The 25,983-nt window shown below is 42.7% G+C and overlaps 1 protein-coding gene across 1 annotated transcript in view; it reads right to left on the bottom strand.

The window, feature by feature from the left end:
* FAM110B (family with sequence similarity 110 member B) overlaps nucleotides 1–23,929 on the bottom strand; it is a 75,039-nt gene extending 51,110 nt beyond the window's left edge. The window contains exon 1 of the mRNA XM_033155272.1: nucleotides 23,730–23,929. The gene's annotated coding sequence lies outside the window, so the exon portion shown is untranslated. The remainder of the gene's footprint in view (nucleotides 1–23,729) is intronic.
* Nucleotides 23,930–25,983: the final 2,054 nt, after the last annotated feature.

Genomic DNA, 25,983 nt, shown 5'->3' with positions numbered 1-25,983 from the left:
AAAACTCGGATTTATTCTGAGTATGCTAATCTGCCCCATGTTTCAGTCTGGAAATTCAATAATCCACAACTGTTGAGCCTATTGCCCTAATCTTGTCATTTTAGGATATCAGTTCTGTTTATATTAGATACAGTTTGCTCATCTGACATCGCCTGACCTCTCTTTATTCTTGTTGATTACATTCCAGTGCCTGTGAAAGTATACAGTACTATGTTCTCAAAACAAGCCAAGGTTAGTTTGGGACAAATTTATGAAGCTGGGTTGACTAACATTCCCTGAAGAGCCACTGCATGTATTCAAATCTACAAAAGGATGTTTTAATCCATTGCTCAGTCTTAAAGATGATAAGCAATGCCAATTTTGATACTTAACAGGAACATACAGAAGCTACTGATACAGCACTTTAACACTATAAACAGAATTAACATACTAATGAAAGAGAAAGAATTATGCCAATTTTAACTGACTAGACAGCTACAAGGTTCTGTAACTATTCAGTTGAAGCATGACAGTCTCTTCCAAAAGAGCACCTTCTGCTCTGCAACTGAACTAGGAAAGATAGCTCTATTCTTGGAACAAGAGAAGTGATTTGACAAAACAGAAAAGGTGTGGGAGATCCTGGCCTTGCATCTAATTGGAAACAGAAGATCTTTGCCAGTGGACATTATGACAAAGAGAATCAGTCTGTAAAAAGCATACTCGCAATTCAAGGAGACAGGCAGGCTGAGTCACTATTTTTAAACACACACACACACACACACACACACACACACACACACTTTACAGGAATAACTGAAGCCCAAATGAGGTTGCAACAGGAAACCTTAAAAAGTTATCGCACCCCATATCATCTGAGAAGTGCATTTCTGTTTAAAGAACTAAACAGAATCAAACAAGTTGCACAGTGGTGTTAAGACACCAAACAAACACTTTTGCCAGTCCCACATCAAGCCACCTGCATAAAATCAATGATAACATTCTGAAAAATGCAGAAGACAAACTATGCAACATGTTCTACAGTGACTCAAGTCACCCATATTAGATAAAATGAATTGTGTATCACATCTGTTTATAGTTTGTCCATAACATGTGCCTTAATAGACCTCTTCAGCACAGCGCTGGGGAACCTGTGGGCCCCTAAACATTGCTGGATTACAACAAGGGCCAGGCTAAGGACTGAGGAGGCCCTAAGCTACCGGTATGTCAAACTTTAAAAGGCCCCACAGCATTAACAAAAATGTGTATCATTTTAACAGAAAGGACCAATAAAATTGAAATAATCATAGGATTCAGCAAGGATTCAGCTAAAAAAATAATCATTTAACCAAAACATACATCTTGCAATAAGCCTATTTGCATACGAAATATTTTTAAATTAAAATACCTTATGACATCTTGTATATAAACTTTTAATGTACACCAACACAAGAGACATTACTCATACAGTTTATTTATTTCAAATACGGTGGTACCTCGGTTTTTGAGCATCTCGGAAGCCGAACGTTTCGGAATCTAAACACCCAAAACCCAGAAGTAATTGCTTCCGTTTTCAAATGTTCCTCAGAAGTCAAACGGCTTCTGCTGTGTTTTCTTCTTTTCTCTCCATTGACTTTGCTGACTGCCCTCTGTGCCCCGGTTGTTGAATGTTTTGGAAGTCGAACTGTCTTCTGGAATGGATTGCATTTGACAACCGAGGTACCACTGTATTTCTTTACCACTTAATATTCAACTGCTACTTATTTACGAGAACTGATTACAAAGACAGAGCCTAGTTGCAGAGAGTTTGCATAGGCATGCAATACAAATATCTTTCTGATATCACACTGAATACATGTAGGGCAGATATGGAGTCAGCACACATAATCTTGCTCCCCTCTCCCTACACACTTTCAAATAAATGTCTGAACGTGAACCAACCTTACACTAATAAGTAATCGATGTTTATGTATTGTGCAGACCCTGGACAATATCTAACTGTTTCTGCCAGCACAATGATTTTTGCTTGTGTAGTGCAACTTCCCTTCTCCTTTCTGTATGCATGCCCTGCACTCTCCTCAAATCTGCTTTGGAGAGTCAGGGGAAAACCCAGAGCATATTTCAGGAGTACACATGGGGGAAGTGGTGAAGTTCCGTTGTGCAAGTTAAAGTCCTTTGTCATTCAACATCTCATAGTTTCCATGAATCTATGTGCCTGCAATATTTTTCGTGTCTGCATATATGAGCAGGATTGAATAGATGCTCACTAAAGCAAGCAAAATATATACTCAGAGTTAGAACAAGCATCTTCTAGAATATCCGATACCCAATCCTTTCTTTTTTCCAAAGTGGAAACCACAACACCATGGTCTCTCCGTGCTGACTGCCATAACCTCATTCTGGAAGCCAAGAAGTTGTGACAAACTCCAAAATGAAAGTGGGCTGCAGTACAGTGGGATTTAATTATTGGTACCTTGCCCTCTGCCTTCATTATTCAGCACTATTATTCCCCTAATGCAACAGAAATCCTGATGGGCACCTAGCTTTTTGAGTTCACCTTTCTGTAGCTTTCTGCTGAAAAGAAATGTTGTGTCAAAATGTTCACTCAAGCATTTACAAGGGACAAAAAGTGGGCTTTCAGGAAATGCAGAAAGAAAAAAACAACCCTCTTGGAAAAGTTTGCTTTTTGCTGCAAGTTGTAGCCCTCAATTACTGCTTCTTCGGCACCATTTTAGGGCTCATTTGGAGAGGAAGGAATGTGTTCATGTTGCTGAGGCTCAGTTTCATTGCATGGCAGCATGGTGTAGCAAGGCTTTTGCCCTGAGAAAGCTCTAGTTTCGCTCAGTTAAGAGTGACGAATTGCAGAACATGAATGGGGGAATGCACATTCCAATGCACATCCCACTGAAAGCAATATACTATAGATGGACAACCATACATCCAAATAAATATGTTGATCCACCATTCCATGCTGTATTACTGAAAGAAAGCGCATCCTTATCCACGTTATGCTGAAACTAATCAGCTACAAGTTGTTATATCAGCACACACGAATATCAGCCCAATTGCTTTGGCATTTCAGCTCACCACTATCACCCTCCAGTAGCCTTCTGACAACCTTGAAATATTAGAACAGAAGGAAATGACATGTATACAAAAGAAGTACACATCACATGTTTAGTCACCTTGTAGCCATTATTATATGTTTAGTATTTTTGTACCTCTTACTTATGAGAGTGCATTTGACATCCAGCCCTCTTGGAAAGCTTGTGTCTTCTAGAGTTTCACTTAATAGGAAACAGATTTTATACCAGAAGTTCTGAAACAGCAGATGGAGAAAGTTTCCCCATCATTCTTCCATATAACACAGAAACTCCAAGGAAGCTATTTGGTGCTACTAGACAAATGTGGCAAAGAGAAAAATTAAAGTAGAGGGGCTCACGTGGTGCACGCTATTAACCAGTACAAATGAAAGAGTTCCATCATAAGCAAAGGAAGGAGGGGTATTCATAGCAGCAGCTGTGAATGAAAATAAAGAACACAAGTTCCCTTATAGACCTAGGCTCCAGTGAAACTCACCATTCTGATTACTTTTAATGAAAATATTATTATTAACTATTTAATAACATTTTACATGTCTTTAGAGAGGTTTCTAACACCAATGCCTTTAATTTCTCCTTCCCTAGCCATACATGGACTATCACGGTATGTAACTGGTGATGTTCTATTTCCAATGCAAATATTTGTTGTTCTGATGGTAGCTGAAATTTATGACCAGTTCTATCCAATTTATTTTCTTGTCCGAGAGGGAAGAGTTGGATGTTGGATGTGCAAAGTCTTGGGTGGTATTCAACTAACCTTTACTCAGAGTAGACCCATTGAAATTACTAGGCCTAAATAAGTCATAGACATTAATCTCAATGGGTCTACTCTCAGTAAAAGTTAACTGAATAAAACCCTTTGGTACAGAGTAAAATGGACGAAGGATTGCAGTGGGGACGAACATTCAAATGCAAATCCCCATCCCAAACCAGCCAAGATAAATACATCTCACCTGCCACTATAAATGTCCATCAGTTTGTGCAACTGCTCTTTCAGAGGGTGGGGAGAACACTGGAGGAATTGCTTGGAAAAGCAAGGATATCCAAGACACTTTGTAGACTTCCCATGGATATCTGAGACCATGGCAAGACAAAGTGCAAAACTCCATGAAAATCCCCAAATGTAACAAAATAGAACTGAATTAAGACAGCAATGTATGACCATACAAACACACAGAAATACAACTGAGAACTCTGGAAAGAAATGTATGCAATATGAGAATTCAAACAGTGTGCCAAATGAAGGAGGGGGTAGAAACCAAAGTTTCAAAACCTATTAAGTCATCAAAAAATGTTTTAAATAGAACACAGTCCTAGGCAAGGAGACAGTTTTCTCAACTTTTTAAAGGCTTGCTGCAACTAGCTGCTAATTAAAATGATATTTTAAACAAAAGGGTTTCTTCATTTCCCTCCCTGCCCACATCTATGTTCTACAGCACTGCAAAAAATATGCAATTGGATAAAAGACAGATATTAGTTCTTTTTGTGTGGGTTAGAGAAGGACACACAATGCAATATTCATGAGTAAGTTAGATTTTAGGTTTCTTGGTGCCCTAATTTTCCCTTTTGATCCCAGTGCTTTCCATCCTTTATGCGGAAGATGGGGTGAAATCAGAAGCTAGAATAAACAGCATGACAGAAGATGTATTTATTATTTGTTTTATGGTAATGCCTCTGACTTTAAGGATGTTCAAGATATTCAGCTTATGCCCAGGGAAATGCATAATTTAAAGGACACTCATGCAAGCAAAAATGATGTTCATGGAAAAGAATTCTGTTATTTCAGATACATCTAAATATGTTCTGTAGGCAACAAGCAAAGGTGTTTTTTTAAACAAACAAACGGAAAGAAAATGGCATTTGATACCAATGCCAGGGAACTGTCACACTGGTAAACACTAGTTTATTAGCGATAGATGAGGATACTGGGGGAATGTGGGGTGGTTGTTTTTTTGCAAACTGAATTATTCTGCATCTCCTAGATTAATGCACAGGTTGGAATGTAGCCATCCACTGGATTTCACACGGTGACATAGTGATTTGCTGGGGGGGGGGCAGAATCAAACTACATATTCTAAAATCCTTATTTTGATAGAAAATGCTTTTAGAAATGCCTATTTAAAAACATATTTAAATGGAAATTTTAATCCCACTTGGTTTTCAAAATTCACCGATTAATGCAGAAAAGGGATAGAACACAGTGGATGAATGCAGAAACAGAATTCTCCATCCCTATTTAGAAATACCTACAGGTGCAAGCAGGGGAGCTGGGGGGGGGGGAGTCAATCCAACATACAGGAAGAGAAGAATTTGGGTGACTAGGTCATATTATATTCATGTCATAGAGATGCACCATGTCTGCACTATTACCACTAACCAATAAAATAAAATTTAAAAAGCTATGGGGGGAGGCTGGAAAAGGGCAAAGAAGCACAAAAGACCCTACTCCACCCACACTTTCCTCTGATGGCACAAGCCCAACAGGGCATTGGATTAGGCTGTTCATCCACCTTTGTTTCTTCCCTCCCTATTAGATTGCACCTTTAGTTGTTTTAACATGCAAACACGATTTAGAAAGTGCATGTCCTGCCTCTGCTTATTAACCTGCTTTCCCTCAAAATTCACACACCTCTTTTAAGTCTGGCTCTAGCATAAAATGCAACAAATGTTTTATTTTTGGAAATGATTTATTAACAAGGTGTGGGCTCAGCTGTGTTAGTAAACAAAATACTGAATGTTACAACAGTGCACCAATTCTTTGCACTTAGCACCTCCAAACTGGATTATTATTTATTTAGCAACTTAAAAGAACATCATATTAAAGCCTGCAGTCCAACTAGTCACTTATGACAGAGTTTGCAACTCAGCAAGGCAATGCTACAAATCAAAACCAGAAAAAAACATTAATACAAGAAGGCCTCATTTCAAAGGGGGATGAATTTTGGGACCAAATTAACTGCAGTAGTTCACACAGTGGGCCAAATACCAGTATCATTCCTTAATTTAGTATTGTCTATGCTGTTTGATGTGGGTGGGCCTTTTTTACATTTCAACATAATTTTAGGTTTCTGATGTATAAAATGAATTGTGTTTGACATTGTTTTATTATTTAGTGCTGGTTTGACTTTCAATATGAATTTTTTTCATTGTTACATTTTAAAGCTGTTTTCATTTAATGTATTGTACATAATCTAAACAATCTAATAAATGTTGATATACGAGTCTTGCATTTAACTCCTTATACGGTCATCTACTTGTAGAATCAAGAAGCCATATTGGGTTGTGAGTGAAATGCACCTCTTGCCCCAGATATAATCACAAAAGACAGCTTTCTTAGACCTGGAAAACAGGACTTCCCCTATGATGATGGCCCTCCTGTGGAGAACCTTCTATTCCTGTCTGGGTACCATAAATTGATGCTGCAGGTGAGCCACTTAAAATTTTGGTTTACCTTGAAAGTAGTTGTGCCGGGAGTAATTCCTCTAGATCAGGGGTAGTCAATCTTTTTATACCTACCGCCCACTAATGCATTTTCTTGATGGTAAAATTTCCTTACCGCCCACCAGTGCTGCAGTAACATGTGCCATAGAACCCCCCTACCACCCACCTGGAATCCTGAAACGTCCACTAGTGGGCAGTAGGGACCCCTGCTCTAGATGAATTTCTTCCTTTCACATCTCTGGCTCATGCAAACTCAAGCATTTACATCATGAAAAGATGCAACTTCTTTTGTGTAGCCAAATTCTGCAAATGCCCCCCCCCCACAGCCTCTTACAAAATATTAGTTAAATGTATAAGGATTTCCCTCCATCTATGATGCAGTGATGGGCTTCATGAGTTTTCTCTAAAATCTTCCCTTCATCATCATAGCAGAAAACTTCTCCTTGGACAGCCTTCTTAAATGCTGACCAAAAACAATAGATAAAGTATACTTCCCAACAAGCAGCTCAGGGTTCCAATCCTAGGCACTATTATTGGGAAATATAGTACCATACCCTTCAAACACATGCCTCCCATTCTGAACTAGGAGCTAATTTGAAAAGATACAACTGTAAGGACATATTTATAGTGAGAACATGGGAATAATTTATTTAATATACATTTTATACCACCCTTCATACAAATCCCAAAGTAGTTTACAACAGTAAAATACAACTTAACAACACAATACAGGAAAACAAAGTAAGTAAAATCACAATAAATATGCACACTAAATTCATCATTACCAGTCAATGCCTTGCACTAGTGATCCATAAAAGGTTGGATAAGTGTTTTCAGGAGGTGCCAAAAACTCAACAGAATTGGTGTCCATATTATTTCCATGGACCAGGTGCCACAAGAGTGGGGAGGGGGGAGCCCTTACCCCAATTCCTGCCAAATGCTCTTCTGCATGTTGTGAACAACCAAACAGGCCATATCCTAATATCTTAATAGCCAGGCTATATGGGTGAACACGTTCCTTCAGGTTCCAAACTGCTTAAGGCTTTGTAAGACAACAAAACCTTAAACTTGACCTGGTAGCAAACTGGCAGCCATTGCTGCTCTTTCAGCAATGGTTTTACATGACCATAGTAGGTTGGTCCCGAGCTAGCAGCATAACCACTGCATATTGCACAGCCACAGCTGCAGAAGCCTCATGGCATAAAGGATTGATGCATATGGCTGTTAACAAGGTTAGTGGTTCAAGCCCACCCAGGGATGGTTGTGGGCAGGATTCCTGCATTGCGGGGCATTGGACAAGATAACCCTCACGTTCCCTTCCAACTATACAATTCTAGACCAATGTCAAGGGCAGCCCCACAGAGAGCACATTGCAGTAGTCTAATCATGGATCATGTGCATGGATCACTGTTGTTAACCTATCCTTGTCCAGATACAAAAGTCGATAACACACTAAATGAAGCTGTAAAAAATGTTCCTAGCCAGGCACTTGGGGCTCCAGTGTTAAAGGTGAGTTTCTGCAGGGTACACACCTGCTCCCTAATAGGGAGAGCCACCCCAGTCCAAAACAGGGAGACTAACTCCCAGAACTGGGGACCACCACTCACAGCCAGGGCCTCAGCTTTGTCAGTATTCAGCTTCAGCTTGTAGCCCTCATGCAGACCACCAATGTATCCAGACATTGGGCTCAGAACTTGCAGATCTGCACATTATTCAGCTGTCACAGAGCTGTGTGTCACTTGCATCTTGATGATACAATACGCCAAATCCCCCAAGCACTGTTAAACCGCTTCAGAGACAGAATGGAACCCCGTGGCACCCCACAGTATAACAGTCACAGTGCAAACATATAGTAATGTGCATGTGAAATAGACCCTATTCTCACTTAAATCAAAAGGACTTGCTTCTGAGTAAAATATGTTTAGCCACTGAGTCATGCTAGCAAATATTTCTGTTGGAGGAACAGCAATGAAAATGCAGAAACAAAAGCTGAATAAAAATCCAAAGAAATCAATCATACACACACACAGACACACAACCTTTGGCTGTATGAAACTTAGAAGGCTGCAGAGGAGGGAAAGGTCAGAAGCAAGGGTCTCAGAACAATGGATATGGAACAGAGAAGCTAGGAAGCCGCTGAAGATAATTTCTGTTGAACGGAGCCCTAAGTTATTAATAAGACAGCATCTCTTTGACCTAGATTTTTTTTTCTGGCTACAAGAAGAGACTGCATTTTAAAGAGAAGAAGAAGCAACATATTATACCACATACTGAATTATATTAGACAGGTATGAACAAGTAAAACTAAAAGAATATCTACTCTGCTGGATTGCATATAATTGAAAGAGTGCTTGTACTTTGGGTCAAAATCCAGTTTATTTGGACTCGGGTTAAAGATCTATTTTCAAACTTATTTGATTTCTTCTTTCTCTTACTGTTGTTTAATTAAATGTTTACATGTAGGCATCCACAGCACAGTAGTATATCTAGATTTAACTCCCAAGAGAGATGCTTGGTGGATTTTTGTTTTATTTATAACAGCTTTGATATTTATATATATTATCTGTGCAACAGATTTAACGTTAGGCTATCAAAAATAGTTTGCATTCTCATAATCTCATTTATTTTTATAATGATTTTTTAAAAAACAGAAACAAAGCTAACACAAAAAACCCAGGGCTTTAAAAAAAACCCACAACAACCCAAAGTAATAGAATCAAAATTGAAAAAGCCTTCTAATGGAGATGTTGAACCTGTGGCTCTCCCTCAAAAAACCTTAAATGATCATATAATAAATCTCCTATTGTGTTATTCTGAAACATATTTTGAAAGCCAAATTCATCAGCATCAGAGAAACAGATCTATACTGGAATGCACGTTCGAATTAACTGTTTATCAAAAGTTCCTCATTTCCTTTTTTGGTATACAAAACCATATACATTTGGCTGTATGATTAATCAACAGCAATTTCCTCCTGAACCTATTATGTGGATCAGAACGTAAAGTGAGATGTTGTGCACGTGAACTCCATATTCAGCCAACCAGGTGATGAAAGCGAGGTGTTTTGTGGGGAAATGGGCATTTGTTCTTCAAATGTTAACTCCTTATTATCAAGTGAACTCTCACAGATTGCAACAAAACTATATTCCATAACTATATCCAATAATAAATAAATAAGCAAGCAAGCATGTAAAATTGCAAGGCAATGTTGTGCTGCATGGACAACAGCTGGAGAGATTCTGAACAGCTGTTGCATCTGACATTCTGTTGCAGCATCTGTACTCTCCATAACAACAATACTACTTGGGAGTATCAACCCAAACTACGCTACAATGTGATAGAAATATGTATGAGGCACCATCAGTATGCATGGAATAACATTACAAGCCAGGAGGAACTGTCCAACAAAAAAGTTTTCTCCTAAAGCTTGCTGAGAACACTCCAATACATCAAGCTACTTCAGAATTGACCTGAAGGCAGCTTGTTCTCCAGAAGTTGGAACCAATAATTTGTTGTTGCTATGACCACACTACACTAATCCCTGACCTCATGATACACCTCTGAAACACAACATGAAAACTCATGTTCTACCTAATGCAGACTCTTAGCTAGGAGTACTCACTCCAGGGGATGCAGAACACACCAGGCAAGTGTAGGACCAGAAGAAACCCCAAGCTTCAGTGGAAATTTGAGGTTGGGGAGGCAACAGGCTTTATTCTTTCACCTCTGCGACTTCAATTTTCAGAGAAAACTTTGAGTATACTCAGCCCCTGGGGTGAGCAACATTGTTGAACCCTGAGCATTACTATGTAGAATTATGGTTTTAAAAATACAACTCACAAGACAGTGTAAACATGAATGTGAAACACACACATTGTACACTTAAGAGGGGAGCACACAATTAAAAGTATTTAAACTAGTATCATATAATTATAGAGTTGGAAAGGACCCTGGGTATCATCTATTCCAACCTTCTGTAATGCAACTGTCCCATATGGGGACTGAACCTGAAACCTTGGTGTCATCAGCACCACGCTCTAGCCAACTGTGCTATCTAGGCACACAATCTAAGGCTCCAAAACTGAAAATAAGCTTCAGCCCTCCCAACTCTGTCTCTGTTCCCTTTGCCAGTTGAGCAATGCTACAGCTGGACCAACACTTCCTAGACCTCCAAGTAAAGCAGAGTTAGCAGAGTTTGTAACCTGAAGAGTATGTAACCTGAAGCGTATGTAACCCGAGGTACCACTGTATAGCAATTTGGAGTGCTATCCTGTCATAGCTACTATAAGAGACTTTCCTTAACGCTTCTCGTCTCTGTTGTCCACTTCCCTCACTGACAGTTCACGAATGCAAAATTTCATCAGCATTTGCCTTTTCCCACACTAGCTGCTCTTCCCGATTTCCCGGGAACTGACCAAAAACAGGCACAGAGTGGATGAACCTGGCTAAATCCCAAGCCAGAGAAAGAAAGAAAGAAAGAGCCTATTGGTAAGCACATCTGGAATGAGTTATGTCAATGCGGTTCCCTTTCCCCTTATGAGAATTACATTTTAATTGAACTGGTTTGATAACTTTAATGTTTAAAGCTGGAAAAGTGAATCTATGGCAAAGTATTCACCCAGTTGCTCAGCCATGAGAACCCAGGCTGCCACCCACCTCACTTCTGATGGAAACCCACTGGTAGAAAGTTTGGACTGGAGTTATCAGATTATTGGAAAAGAGAATGGGGTTAAATGAAAAGAGCAAACACACAACACACAGCACCTTGAGCAGCAGCAAAACTGCACAAATATAGTTGATACTTTAGCATGTCCTCACATACTTGCGTTCTTATATCCTCCTTTTCTTTCTTTTTGCAATTACCTCTCATAGTTTAGGACAGTGTTTTTCAACCACTGTTCCGCGGCACACTAGTGTGCCGCGAGGTGTTGCCTGGTGTGCCGTGGGAAAAATGGAAAAATTCAAGAGAATTACTTTATATATAGTCAATATAGGCACAGAGTTAAATTTTTTAACATTTTCTAATGGTGGTGTGCCTCGTGATTTTTTTCATGAAACAAGTGTGCCTTTGCCCAAAAAAGGTTGAAAAACACTGGTTTAGGAAGCTGCCTTAGGCTAAGTGACATTACTGGTGTATTTAGCTCAGCATTTACATGGACATGGAAGCAGCTCTCCAGGTCAGGAGGAATCCCAAGGACTACCTGGAGATGTCAGATAATGGGACTGAACCTGAGACTTTCTGCTTTGCATGTGCTCTACCACTACAACTACAGCTTGCTTGTGCGGGGCCCTGGGGGTGAATGGGAAAGGCAGAGAACAGTAATGTTCAGGGACTGTCGCTTATCATTTAGGCAGGTATATATGATATATTGATGCATTGCAAGATGTTTCTAAGGTTCATTTGATAGAGCAAGCTCTTTTCCCACAAAAGCATGTCAAAATTAATAGATACTAACCAGGAAGTCTTTCTCTGCACAGTTAGCAAATTTTGCTATTCTAGTCACTAGGATAAGTATTATAAAAGAATTACTGTAGTTCATGGATAATTTGCAATAGATTGCATGTCAAAGAGATTCTGTAGGAAGGCTCAATGAGCCCTCAGGGTGCAGCAGGTAAGGCAGCAGGTGGAAGTGCATGGAAGTTATCCAACTCGTTGTCCTTGGGAATCTATAGATCTCCCAAACTAAAGTACTTTTTACTCTAAAGACGTCACATATTAGCTTCATAATGACATATAACTAAACCATCCTAATCTGAGCTACCAAAAGACTAGTAAGAGTACACTAAATTCCATGAGATAAAAAACCCCCAGATGCATTTCCATAGCAGGAAAATATTTAGCTAGCACAGCAACTGATTCTATGCAACTTACTCAAAAGTAAATCCACTAGTTTATTTAGTTATTAAGTTTATGCCATGTCCTTCTTCCCAAAGGAGCCCAAGGAAGCAAACAATAAATCCATGAAAATATCTTAAATACTAGTTCAATTACGTATATAACTCACAATGTGTTCGTAGGACTGCAGCCTGAAACACCAGTCCCATATATTAAGGATTTGGATTCACTGGTTTCTCAATGAAAAATAAAAGAAGTCAGAATTAGATAATCCTTTTTTTGGAGGGTGGGGGAGAGAAGAGAGTAAGGAACATTCATTGGCTCCAGACAAATAAATATCCTATCTGGACTTGTAAATTATCATATCATATTAGTGATAGGAAATCCTTTATGATTCATCGAACAAGAGTCTCTTTCCTGAAAACACATGCCAAAAACACGAACATCAAAGGGATGAAGGAACCACACTAAATTCATGGCACTTTTTTACCACTACGAATATACATACATAAGCATTCTTCTCAGTATACTTAGAACTCAGTGCCCAGTGATATTTAACAAGCAGTTGCAAACATATCTGTACACAATGGTGCTCCTCACATGACTGCCTCTCCCCATATTGGCAGCAGCTTGTCATCAGTTCAAGCAGCGAGTATCATGGTAGGAGGTGACCATTTAAAAAAAATCAGCAGGATTTCTTGGAAGTGTAACAAGGTGCAGGGTTGCAACCCAATGGCAATCGGGACCTTGCGATTGGGTGGGTGAATGGTGTCTGCTGCAAGGGCTTCTTTGGACTGGCTGCTGCTTTGTCAAATGGGTGTGTTATTAGCGGATGCGGCAAGGGCTGCTTTGGATTGGCTGCCACTTTGGCAATTTGGCACGCGTCGCGCTTGTTAGCGTTTGTCAGTTGGGTGAGTGATTTTTGGCAATCTTTCCCCATTTTCTTTAATTTTAGTCCCTCAAAATAGGGGGCGTCTTATATATGGGGGCATATTATTACACAGAAAAGTATGGTACAGTGGTGCCCCGCTAGACGAAAATAATTCGTTCTGCGAGGATTTTCGTCTAGCGGGTTTTTCGCCTAGCGAAGGGGCAATGTAAACCGCGGCTTTCGCTAGACGAAAAAAAAAATTCGTCTTGCGAGGCAGCCCCATAGACTTTTTCGTCTTGCGGGGCAGCCTTCCGCTAGACGAATGCCTTCGTCTAGCGAGTTTTTCGTCTAGCAAGGCATTCGTCTAGCGGGGCACCACTGTAAGTGCAAGGCATGCATCAAATGGATTTCTTTACTATTTGCACTTGCAAGGCTGCAACCAGGCATGTATAAATAACATTTCCATTATGTAGAGCCAAACCACATTACGGTGAGGGAAAATGTAGAAAGTTGTCAAGCTAGCAGTTCAGCTATACTTCTAAACTCAAAGGGGTAACTCCTTAAACGTAAGCTTTTTATCGCCTCCAATTTCATGCTAAATTTTACATTGATTAAAAGTGAGGGGGGAGCTTTGTTTTATTTCATTTCTACAAAGCTTATGTTTTAATTCATGGAACTTGAGAGGTGGGGTGTATTTTATTTTACTAGCAGTGGGACTACAGAGTTAGCAAATGCTGTGTCACCAGTTATTAATTTTGTCACTTTTGACCTAAACGGAACAGTCTCTTCCTGAAAGGAAGGATTGCTCTTGGAATTACACAATTTCATAGATTCATAAAAACAAAGACAGTTTTGTTGTAGTAGTATAGGTTGAGTTTTGCTGTGGGCAGGAAGAGAAAGAAATGGTATCTACTTGTCTTATATGTAATTAAAAAGGAGGCAACAATAGATTTGCAGTCTTATGGCTATAAACAGCCATGAATAGAAATTAAAAGAAGACTACCTTAAATCAGTATTATTGATTTGACAGTAAGCAAACAAGAGGTAAGACTGTTTAGGATCAAAATGTCATGTGGCATCAAGAGTAAACACAAACAGAAGAAAGGAAGTGTGTCTATACAGATGAATGTATGCAATTGGTGTCACCTGGAATACCAATGGCAATACAATACAAATATTGACAAGGGCGGGGCATTATTTGTAACTATACAGATTTCTCAACATTCACTATATTTCTGGGGATCATGTCTAATGCCAAAATTCCATATGGTCATGGGTTCAATGGCAGGTGGGATTGCCAAAGTATTTTTCCCCTTTCCACCCCTTATTTGTTTGGGGTTGTTGTTGTTGTTGTTGTTGTTGTTTGCCAAGCACATAAAGCGGAATGTGCACAAGTTAAATGTGCATATGTTGTGTGCTTTTTATATTTCCTTCTAACTGAATGTACATTATTTCAGTTGACAGAACAGAACACAAAGTTGCATAGATGTCCACATGGAAAATCCTTTCCACATAATGGGCTACAGCCAGAAGAAATCAGTCATGCTTTAGTTGGCTCCTGCAGAACAGTGGTTCCCAAACTTCCTTTCGGCATGAACCACTTGAAAATTGCTAAGGTTCCTGGCAGAACCTTGTTTTCTGCCTGTTGTAGCAACTGTAATGCACTTTGCTAGATGCTGTATGATCTTTAGTTGTATTTTTATTGCTTCTTATTTTCTTATGCGTACTGCATTTTATTGTAACAGAATTTGAATCCCATCAAATTTTATGTAATTCAAATGGTAACTGTTCTTCACAGATATGCTGTGGACCACCTGAATGAAGCTCGTGGACAACTAGTTTGGGAGTTGCTATTCTAGAGAGTAAAACTAGCCCAGAAAACAACAAGAAACCAACAGAAGCTAATGCAAAATGTTTAGTCTGAATTTGACCATCCAGCTGAGTTGCATACGTATAGGTGTTTTTAAAGGTTAAATTCAAAGCAATAATCATGGCCATTAATTTTCACATCAAGTATTTCCATACAGTCCTAATCTCATGTTCCACTCATCTATGCATAGCTTACTTCTGAATCTGCATGTTAGTGCAAAAGCCAGCATTCAGATATGAGAGTGAAAATCAACCTTGTTCCACGAAAGTCATCCTAAAGGGTTTACATAATTTTTTTAAATTTGATGATTCAAGACTAAAGAAAATCCTTTACTGCCATGATCTTGGAGTACTGACACTGCATGGACTTTCTTAATCTTGGATCTTGAATGCATCACAATGCTCTTAAAACATAAATGGATATATATATGACTGGAGCTTGTTGTCTTGCAATCTATACATTTATTTATTTTACCGCACTTTTCTCCTGCCTTTTTGTCAAAGAAGCTTAAGCGGGGTGGCTTCTCAATGTCCCATTACCACATAAGTAACATTGTGTAGTGAACAGGATACAGTTCTCTCTGTGGTGACAGCCCAACTATGGAATGCTCTCCAAGCATCAACAGTTTACTTTTCCATGTCAGCTGAAATACATCTCATTTTTGACAGGCTTTTACAGATATTTGATTCCATTTCACCAGCTACAAAATAATGGGTTACCTGTCTGCTCTGATAATAATACAGTTTGTACTTGAAATCAAATTTTAATGGATGTATCTTATTGAGTGTTGTGTTTTTATTGTTGTTATATGGTTTATTTTATGTTGTAACCCACCCTGGGATCAGGAATTGATGAACGATGAGATACAAACAGACGTAATAACCACCAGGTTCCTCCCCCTTCATTTTATTCTCCCAACCACACTGTGAGGTAGGCTGAGAGTCCTTCCACTGTGAGGTAGGCTGAGAGTTGAGTGACTGCCTGACCCGGGATCACACAGTGAGCTTCATTTCACACTGCACAGTCAGTATGCAAAAACTGAATTTATCTCAGATTACCAAAAAAAAAAAGCAAGCTCCTCTACAGTGTCATTAGTTTGTAGATGTTTCCTAGAACCTCTCATTCTAACAGGTTTTGCTTGCACTGAGCTTTCAGCTACTTTTGCGCATCCAAACTCTTGATGCTATGTAGACTTTTGGTAAAACAAAATACAATCATTTACCTAAGAAAACATAGGAATTATTCCTAGGTCACCTGTCTTTCCAAAACAAGATTGAATGCATTGCTGTATCCCATGAATATTCAGAGGATATTTAAAATATATTTGTGTTCTCCATTCCTAATATACTTGTTGTTGTTGTTCAGTCGTGTCCAACTCTTTGTGACCCCATGGACGAGAGCACGCCAGGCACACCTATCTTTCACTGCCTACCGCAGTTTGGCCAAACTCGTGCTATAGTGTATGTCTATACAGACCTCACTATACAGACCTCAGTACTTCATGAACCTTAACTATCAGTGGGCCTCATCTACTGCAGCAAGTTATTCTGTTGACTCATTAGGACCGCTCACAGAAAACAACTTGTGTCAGCAAAACAGTAAGAATCCAGAAAGGGTTAAGAACATTAAAACACCACAGTAGTTCCTTACATACACATTATGCAATATGTTTAAATACACAAAACTTCATCCTATTAGGGATTGCATTACTAATCCCAATTTAGTGCAACCATGTAGGAAACTGATTAAAATGATCCATCTTTTTTAGAGATTTATGAATTATGAAAAACAAAAACAGTCAGTTAGAGACAGACAAGTTGACTTGCTTGTCAGTTAGAGTTCACAGACATTTCCCATTCATCTTGTCACCAACAGCCAGTGGCGTAGGAAGGCTCTTCGCTGCCCGGGGCAGCAGTGCAGAGGCACCCCCCTGGGGGCGGGGTGTGACGGCGCATGCGTCGTGACAGCACGACACGTCAGATGCACTGCGCATGCCCAGCATTTCCGGGCATGCGTAGTGGATCCGGCCGGCGCTGCTGCGAGCCGGCGAGCAAGTGGCGTGTCGGGCAGCCCCACGACTCGACGCTCGCTTGCCAGCTCGCTGCGGGAGCAGCAGCGCCGGCCAGATGCATCTGGGGTGCCAGGTAGTGGGGAAGGGGCCGGGAAGTGTCACCCCCTCCCCTGGAACCCGGGGCGGAGTGCCCCCTACACCCCACCCTTCCTACGCCACTGCTAACAGCACTCAATAGAACCTGTATTTCATAGTGATTGGTTATATATATTATTTTCAGAAATTACAGTTCAGTTCTAACCATGTCTACACAAAAGTAAATCCTGTTGAATTCAGTGGAGCTTACTTCTAGGTAAGTAGGGTAAGGATTGCAGCAGAAGCTGAACTGTAATAATATATATAATCAACAATAATATATATAATCAAACACTATGATTTATCAATTACTTCTCTACCTCAACATAGGGCAAATTATTATCATGCTTCTGAGAACATAATATCATCAAATGAAATACAAGATTTCAGGCAACTCATTGGTAAAGGAATATTGCTCAATTGTCCAGTCAAATATTATCAAAGAGTAGACAAGTATTTAAATCATCAACTTAATAGAAGTGTGCATGAGACACTGACATCACTTAAAAAACAGAACCAAGTCCATCAACTGTTATTATGACATGATGAAATAAAACTGTTAACTATTTTAAGGGAAATTACCAATAATGTTCTGTAAATACAAAGGTACACAATACTGAAGGGAATAAACAGTTCTTAGTTTTCATCATGGATCCTCAGGAAGAGCCCAAATAGTTATTTTTAAAAAATGAACTTAAACAAATAAAATACAGAGTGCATATGAAACACACATGTTGAATGCACAGCAAAAGCCAGATTTTAAATGTGGCGAAGGTTACACTAAGCAGACATCAGGCCAACACAAGCATTTTTGCTTCATATTATCCAACTCAGATGCTTCAGTGTCATCACCTTTCTCACCAGTATCCCTCACCCTCCTCTTGTATACCCCTGCTCACTGACACAAGTCTTAATCAGGCATTCTTCACAACTTAAAACTGAGATATGCGGATACAGTATCAGTCTCCCAACATTGGAAGGCTTAAAACTGATTTCTGGTTTTTGAACAGTTGATTCTGCAAGCTGACCGATTCCATTCCGCACTAGGAGCAACACAATAATTTCTGCCACTATGGCTGATCCATAAGGAAGTCTCTACCCTTTCCACTATCATGAAGGAGCAAGCTGCCTTGATTGATCTACTGGAATTTCACGTCGCATTATTGTAGCAACCAAGAGATTCCCCCACCCCATTTCATTATTTGCTACCTCCTTCACAAATATCTGATCATTTTACAAACTGTTAAGACTTAGGACCCTGGCATTCCTGAAGCTGATGGTGGCAGGGTGCAGCAAAGAGTTCCTGTTCTTGCATTTCCTATCAGGAGACATCATGATTCAAATAAAAAAGGTACATCACCATTTCTATAAAAAGGATACACAACATATATTTGACTACTGTGAAACCAGCACTCAGTTGACTGACATCCTACCACTAACAAAATACCCTCTAAAGAGGTGGAGAATATATAAGGAAGTATAGTCTCTATGTACCGTATATACGTGAGTATAAGCCGACGCAAATATAAGCCGAGGCACCTAATTTGACCACAAAAAACTGGGAAAACTTATTGACTTAAGTATAAGCCGAGGGTGGGAAATGCAGCAGCTACTGGTAAATTTCAAAAATAAAAATAAATACCAATAAAAGGCTTGGAAAGAAAGGGTCTCTTACAGGGAGGGCTCAGGGGGTAAGGGGGCATATTGTGGGTACATTTCAGGGGGCAAGGGGAATATTCTGGAATGGTTAAGGGGGAAGGGGGCAGATTCTGGGAAGGTTTCAGGGTGGGTGGGGCATATTTAGGGAGGGCATGAGAGGCAAGGGGGCATATTCTGGGAAAGTTTCAGGGTGGGCAGTTTCTAGGGTGGGCAGAGCTGGGATGGGCAGGGGTTAAGAGGGAAGGCTTGGAAAGAAAGGGTCTCTTTACAGGGAGGGCTCAGGGGGAGGGGGCATATTCAGGGAGGAATTAAGGGGGGAGATTCTGGAATGGATTAAGGGGGAAGGGGGTTGATTCTGGGAATGTTTCAGGGGTGGTTGGGGCATATTTAGGGAGGGCATCAAGGGCAAGGGGGCATATTCTGGGAAAGTTTCAGGGTGGGTAGTTTCTAGGGTGGGCAGAGCTGGGATGGGGGAAGGGGTTAAGAGGGAAGGCTTGGAAAGAAAGGGTCTCTTTACAGGGAGGGCTCAGGGGGAGGGGGCATATTCAGGGAGGAATTAAGGGAGCAGATTCTTGTAAGGTTTCAGGGGTTGATAGTTTCAGGGTGGGCAGTTTCTATGGTGGACTGAGCTGGGATGGGATGGGGGCAAAAGCAACAGGCTCTCTGGGGCTGAGCCGGCTCGCGCGCCTGCTCGTCCTCCTCCTGTTCCCGCTGCCCCTGTCGCTACCTCTGTTCCCCTTCGGGGAGAAGGGACGGGAGGAGGAGGAGGAGGAGGCGATCCTCGCACAGAGCAGTGACTGCTCTGTGCAAGGCATCGGAGAGGAAAAACATCGTGGAGCACTTTCTCCCCACTTTTCCCTCCCCGATGCCTTCCGCAGAGCAGGCACAGGATCATAGAGTCTCAGCGCAGTTTCTACAGTGGGCAGAGCTGGGATGGGCAGGGGTAGAGCAGGCACAGGATCATAGAGTCTCAGCGCAGTTTCTACAGTGGGCAGAGCTGGGATGGGCAGGGGTAGAGCAGGCACAGGATCATAGAGTCTCAGCGCAGTTTCTACAGTGGGCAGAGCTGGGATGGGCAGGGGTAGAGCAGGCACAGGATCATAGAGTCTCAGCGCAGTTTCTACAGTGGGCAGAGCTGGGATGGGCAGGGGTAGAGCAGGCACAGGATCATAGAGTCTCAGCGCAGTTTCTACAGTGGGCAGAGCTGGGATGGGCAGGGGTAGAGCAGGCACAGGATCATAGAGTCTCAGCGCAGTTTCTACAGGGGGCAGAGCTGGATGGGCAGGGGTAGAGCAGGCACAGGATCATAGAGTCTCAGCGCAGTGTCTACAGTGGGCAGAGCTGGGATGGGCAGGGGTAGAGCAGGCACAGGATCATAGAGTCTCAGCGCAGTTTCTACAGTGGGCAGAGCTGGGATGGGCAGGGGTTAAGAGGGAAGGCTTGGAAAGAAAGGTCTCTTTACAGGGAGGGCTCAGGGGGAGGGGGCATATTCAGGGAGGAATTAAGGGGGGAAGTTTCTGGGAAGGTTTCAGGGGTGGGTAGTTTCAGGGTGGGCAGTTTCTATGGCGGACTGAGCTGGGATGGGATGGGGGCAAAAGCAACAGGCTCTCTGGGGCTGAGCCGGCTCGCGCGCCTGCTCGATACTTGTCCTCCTCCTGCTCCCGCTGCCCCGTCGCTACCTCTGTTCCCCTTCGGGGAGAAGGGACGGGAGGAGGAGGAGGAGGAGGAGGAGGAGGCGATCCTCGCGCAGAGCAGGCACAGGAGGAGGGATCAGAGAGCAGGCACAGATGGGGGATCGGCAGGGCAGGGGAGACAAGCAGCAAGAAAGGATCCCTTTCTTGCCGCTTGTCCCTTTGCAGCCGCCCGCATCACTTGAGTATAAGCCGAGGGCGGCTTTTTCAGCCCAAAAAATGGGCTGAAAAAGTCGGCTTATACTCACGTATATACGGTACCTTTTTGGCATTTTTGCCCCACTAGGTTCGCCTCTCTGAAAAGAAAGAGCATCCCTTTGAAATCTGACCAGTTACCAACCTTTTGTTTAAAAAAGTTAGCCTCATAGGAGCCTAATTTCATGTAGTGTTGTGACAGATGTGTACCAGATTTGGAACAGGACAGAAGTCTGGGTTAGAGGAAGGAACCTTGTGTTTACTCATTCATCATAAAAGAATTAAAACACATTGGACAACCCCAAAATCAAGTCATAAATATGTAATATTTCTAGGCCAGTGTTGTTATAGTTGTTATAGGCACACCACTACTAGAAAATGTTAAAAAATTTAACTCTGTGCCTATATTGACTATATATAAAGTAATTTTCCCACGGCACACCAGGCAACATCTCGCGGCACACTAGTGTGCCGCGGAACAGTGGTTGAAAAACACTGCTCTAGAAACAAGGCTGCATGTGGAATGGGCATGGAGAGTCTCTTATACCAGTGGTTTTAGAACTCTCTGCCTTCAGGAAACCTCTTCTGCATGAACTTATCTGCGGGGAATACATACAACTACATACTTGCTAAAGAACATTAGCACATGACCAAAAAGTCCTTGTATACTGTAGGGCATGGTTGGAGAACCTGTGGCCCTCCAAATACTGCTGACCTAAAACTCCCATCAGTTCCAGTCAGTTATGACCAATAGTAAGGAATGGTGGGAGTTGTAGTTCAGCAATATTTAGACAGACACAGGTTTCCCATCTCTGCTGTGGGAGATCATGCACTGAAATCATCAGGCACTGGCCATGCATTTTGAGTTCCACTGTTATCCTATGTGAACCCATAAGCAAGCCTCAAATGCATCCAACATCTTCTGGCAAAACTGTACAGGAAAGAAAGATCAATAATGGAGGACTAAATGCAATGAACTTTGTCTAGCATCACAGGTCTTCTCACTAAAGAATGCACTAATAAGTTCTCAAAAAAAACACCAGGATTCCCTAGAAGGGTTTTAAAACCATGACTGGGCTGGTGGCATGGAGTAAATAGCTTTAAGCCTACTGTATAGAATGCCACCACAAGCAAGAATTTTACATAGCCTACTCATGAGGCCCATTCATGTCTAAGTAGTTCTAGTACATAACCTATTGCCTAACTGATTGAATATTTCATGTTTTCTTAAAAGTTACTATAACAGCCCTATGCAGTAGGCCATTATTCTTATCCTCACACTACAAATGGGCTCAGTTAGTTCAGGTGGTTAGAGCATGGTGTTGATAATGCCAAGATCATGAGTTCGAGCCCCATATGGGCCACCTACCTATGAACTAGGTGACCCTCAGAGTCCCTCCCAACTCTACAATTATATGATTCTAAATGGGGAGGGAGAAAGTCCCCCCCCAATAAATTAGATGAGATTTAAGTAGACACTTCCCACATCACAACTATACCTAACCACTATACTGCATCTATGGATGAGACCGAGATCATAATGCTGCCATTACAAGGACCTGCACTAAGATGAAACAGCATTGATGAAAGGAGTTTGGCAGGCAAGTATTATGGATGTTTTAGGTAAGGAAAGCCTATGTGAAAAGTCCTCCTCTGGATCCGGGCCATTACTAGAAGTCTAGGATACTGCCTTAACACAATTTATTCAGTTGCAAGGGTAACTCCAGTTCCCACCTAACAGGTGCACCTCAAATGTGAAAACACAGTTGTCCTCCAACAATGAAACCCTATGGATGTTTTCTTGGAAGCAAGTCCCACTGTGCTCAGTTCCACTTACTCCCCAAGTAAATGTTTCTAGGACTGCTACCAAAAACACTGCTGAACTATGAGAGAGAGAGAGAATGACATTAAAACTGAAACCCTAAAAATACTTACTAGGGAGTAAACTCCAATGATTATGGCTTCTGAGTAAACATGTACAGGAATGCCACGCACAATACCAAAAGAGAACTATTCACAACATACATATTCCCAGGAGCCATACAGCCTATTCCTGTGCATGCTTACTCAAAAATAATCTCACCAAAGGTGAAGAGAGACTGCTCATCACAAGTGTGGTGCTGGTGTTCTCAAACTGTAGCAATTCTTTTTGGGGGGTGGGGGGTGGATGTTCGTTCAAAGCAGCCCCCCCCCTCAAACTTTGGCTGTCTTCAGTCCAAGTTCAGGCATCCCCGAGTAAATATGCACGTGATCCCAGCCTCGGGATGCAACGATGATACTAGCAAGACTTTGGAACCAGAAGCTGCTGCACCTGGATCTCAGCAACCAACAGCTCTTCCACTTCCCATGCAGCTCTGGGTATCCAACCTTTTGCTATTCTCCTGGAATTACTTCCATCTCTGGAGATCTGCAAGGAAACGAGCCTCCCTCCCTCTAGGCACACGCAGATAACCCACCCTCCTCTCTGCAGTACAAACACAGTTTACACGAGCAACCTCCCCCCAAAACCTGCCCCCATTTCCTGCTTCTAACCCAAATGTCTCCGAGAGACTGGAAGAACCGACCAAACAATGCCCTTTTGGAGGGAGGGGGCTCAGTCCAGGTGGTTGGCGCATGCACAAAGCAAGCCCCCCCCCCCCTTTCCTAAAGGACTCAGCTGCCGCTATTTCAACGGGCAGCAGCGTTGCTTGCTGGCTTGCTTGTCTGTGCTTATGGCCATTGCAACAAAACAAGGCACAGGCGCTCCAGTCAGAGCAGCCGAGATGTGAGGGGGTTGGGGAGGGCAGACGAGACGGAGCTGTAGCTGCGCCAGACAACGAACGCGACAGACAGACAGCCACCCCTCTCCACACACCCCTCAGGTATTCATCCGCCGCCGCCGCCGCCGCCACCGGTCCCGAGGCGCCCGGCTTCCCTCTCCGTTTCTCTCAGAAGCACCCTTACCTGCCGTGCCTCTCCTCAGAGATAACAAGCCCCGCGCCAGGCGACGCCAGTTCCCGTGGAAAGGGGAGACGAGGCGGCGAAACCGCTGAGGGGGCGCGGGAGCAGCGCAGCCCGCTAAGGCCGTCCCGCCCGGCGCGCGGGGAGCTCCCTCCACGCGCTGAATGAAACTCTCCCCACGACCGAGCTGCTGCTGCTGCTGCTGCTGCTAGCTGCTGCCACAGCTAGAGCCGCTGGCGGCGGCGGCGCCGAGCTCCGTCCTTCCCACTGCCTCGCCAACGCAGAGGGGGAGTCGAGGGATAGAAGCTGTCTTGCTCTGGGTGCTGCCTTTTCTCCATGGGCGCCTCCCAGGGTCTAGCCAAAAAGCAGCCAGAAGCCCCGGTTCGAGCTCCGGCCTTGAGCTCTCGGGAGAGCGCCGCTGGGCCAAGGGCTCGCATGCTCCTTTCCCCACTGCCTCTCGGGGCCCCCGCGTACTTCGGGATGGTTTGGTCCAGGCTGAAATGGGGAAGGGGGCGGGGCGGGGGATGCTGCTGCCCGCACACAATAGGCTTGAATCGGCCCCCTCCGTGTAACGGAGCAGACGCGGCCGAGAAAGCGGCGCTCTCGGCATCCCCTCCCTTGTCTTTCTTTTTAAAGGCAATGCTCTGGGTTTGGACCAGACGTGTGAGGGGAGAAAGAGAGAGAAGGCAAGCCAGCCAATGCAAGCGTCCAAATAAATGAATAGTAAGCCAGGGGAAAGGGTCCCCCCCCCTTTCCCCTTTAAACCAGTAATAATTTGGATTGCGAGAACTGTTACGATCTATTCTTCCGCATTCGGCTTTGTTGTTTTAGCAGCATGTGCGAAGCTGCGCATAGTGATTTGCGCGCAAGCCCTCCCCCTCCCCCGAGAACTATCAGCCTAAAAGCCTCTGCGCTTTTCCTCCGAAGTAACATCGGTTCAGTTGAAGTTTACTCTCAGGTTTTGATTTTTTAAAAAAAGGTATAGGATTAAAGCTTGAGAAAGAAGGTGTTTTCTGTGTGGCCTGAACCCGTTCTTGGTTTGGCCTGGTGTTGCTTTAACCTCTCTCTCCCCCCCCCCCCCGCAAAAGAGGCTATGATGCCAATTTGAAACTCATTGCAGTATACAGTCAAGTTTAAACCTGACGCTAGGAAACGGAATTCTTCGCACACTCTATGGATGGTTGGTTGTTATCCGTGATTTGTAAATAATGAGCCAATGGCCAAATGTTTTCCTGAAAGGCATACATCATTGGAGTCGGATATGCTTACCGTGTACATAGACTGCAGTCTTAAAACATGTCTACTTCGAAGCAGACACTATTGGATTTATTAGGACTTACTCCCAGGTAAATGGAAGTACGCAAGAAATACCCTATGCGCAAGAAATGCACTCCACTCCCACAGCGGACCCCATGCTCCCTCGCCCTCTCGACTTTCCCCTCTGCAAGCTGCATCCATGGATAGAACATCGCACCTAAATATTTCCATTCTGCACAACGCGCAGCATTTGCACGACCCCCTCCTGACAGCACCACACACAGAGGGATAATTCCCACACACAGCTTGATGGGCACATGTGCAAACCCCCACCCCACCCCCAGTATATTATATATATCAGATCTGCAACCAGAGGGAATGGCACATGCCTCTTTGTCAATTTGAGCATAGTTGTGCTCCGTGGGCGACAACGTACGGGAATAGAAAGAGATGGGCTTGGCCTGGGCAGGCCAGGTCGTCCTCTTATATACCTGCTGGGATTGACAAGTCATCTGACCCTCACCCTCACCTGAATCTCATAGCTCTCCGGTAGCTGCCTCTGATCAATTATCATTTAACTCTTGGGGGAAATAATTAGCATCACACATCATGTGCCTGGAAGTTGCCAAACCAATTAACCAACCAGAAGGATTACTGTTAATAGCACCAGTTTTCCTATAACTTGATATTGCTGGATAGTTTTGATCAACTGCAAAAGCATTTTTAGTTTGCTTTCTGTTGCCACACTGGAACGTTTCTTTATTAGTGCCACTTTGTTTTGTATGATTCCTTGCAAATGAAGGAAAACAACTTTTCTGCTTTTATACGTTGATAATATAATTTTGGTTACTGAGGACAAACAAGATTGTACAAAAACATTGGGTGCAGGCCATGCTGTAGTGTAGTGCTTATGCGACTGTGGATAAAAGGTGGCTGGGCTCATTGTCCCAGGGTTTGGCGGGAAGAGGTGACAAAACTGATTTCCAATAAGTGCCCCCCT

The sequence above is a fragment of the Lacerta agilis genome, chromosome 7, assembly GCF_009819535.1.
Source record: "Lacerta agilis isolate rLacAgi1 chromosome 7, rLacAgi1.pri, whole genome shotgun sequence".
In the NCBI taxonomy this organism is placed as follows: Eukaryota; Metazoa; Chordata; class Lepidosauria; order Squamata; family Lacertidae; genus Lacerta; species Lacerta agilis.
This window is presented reverse-complemented; position numbering and strand designations above follow the sequence as displayed.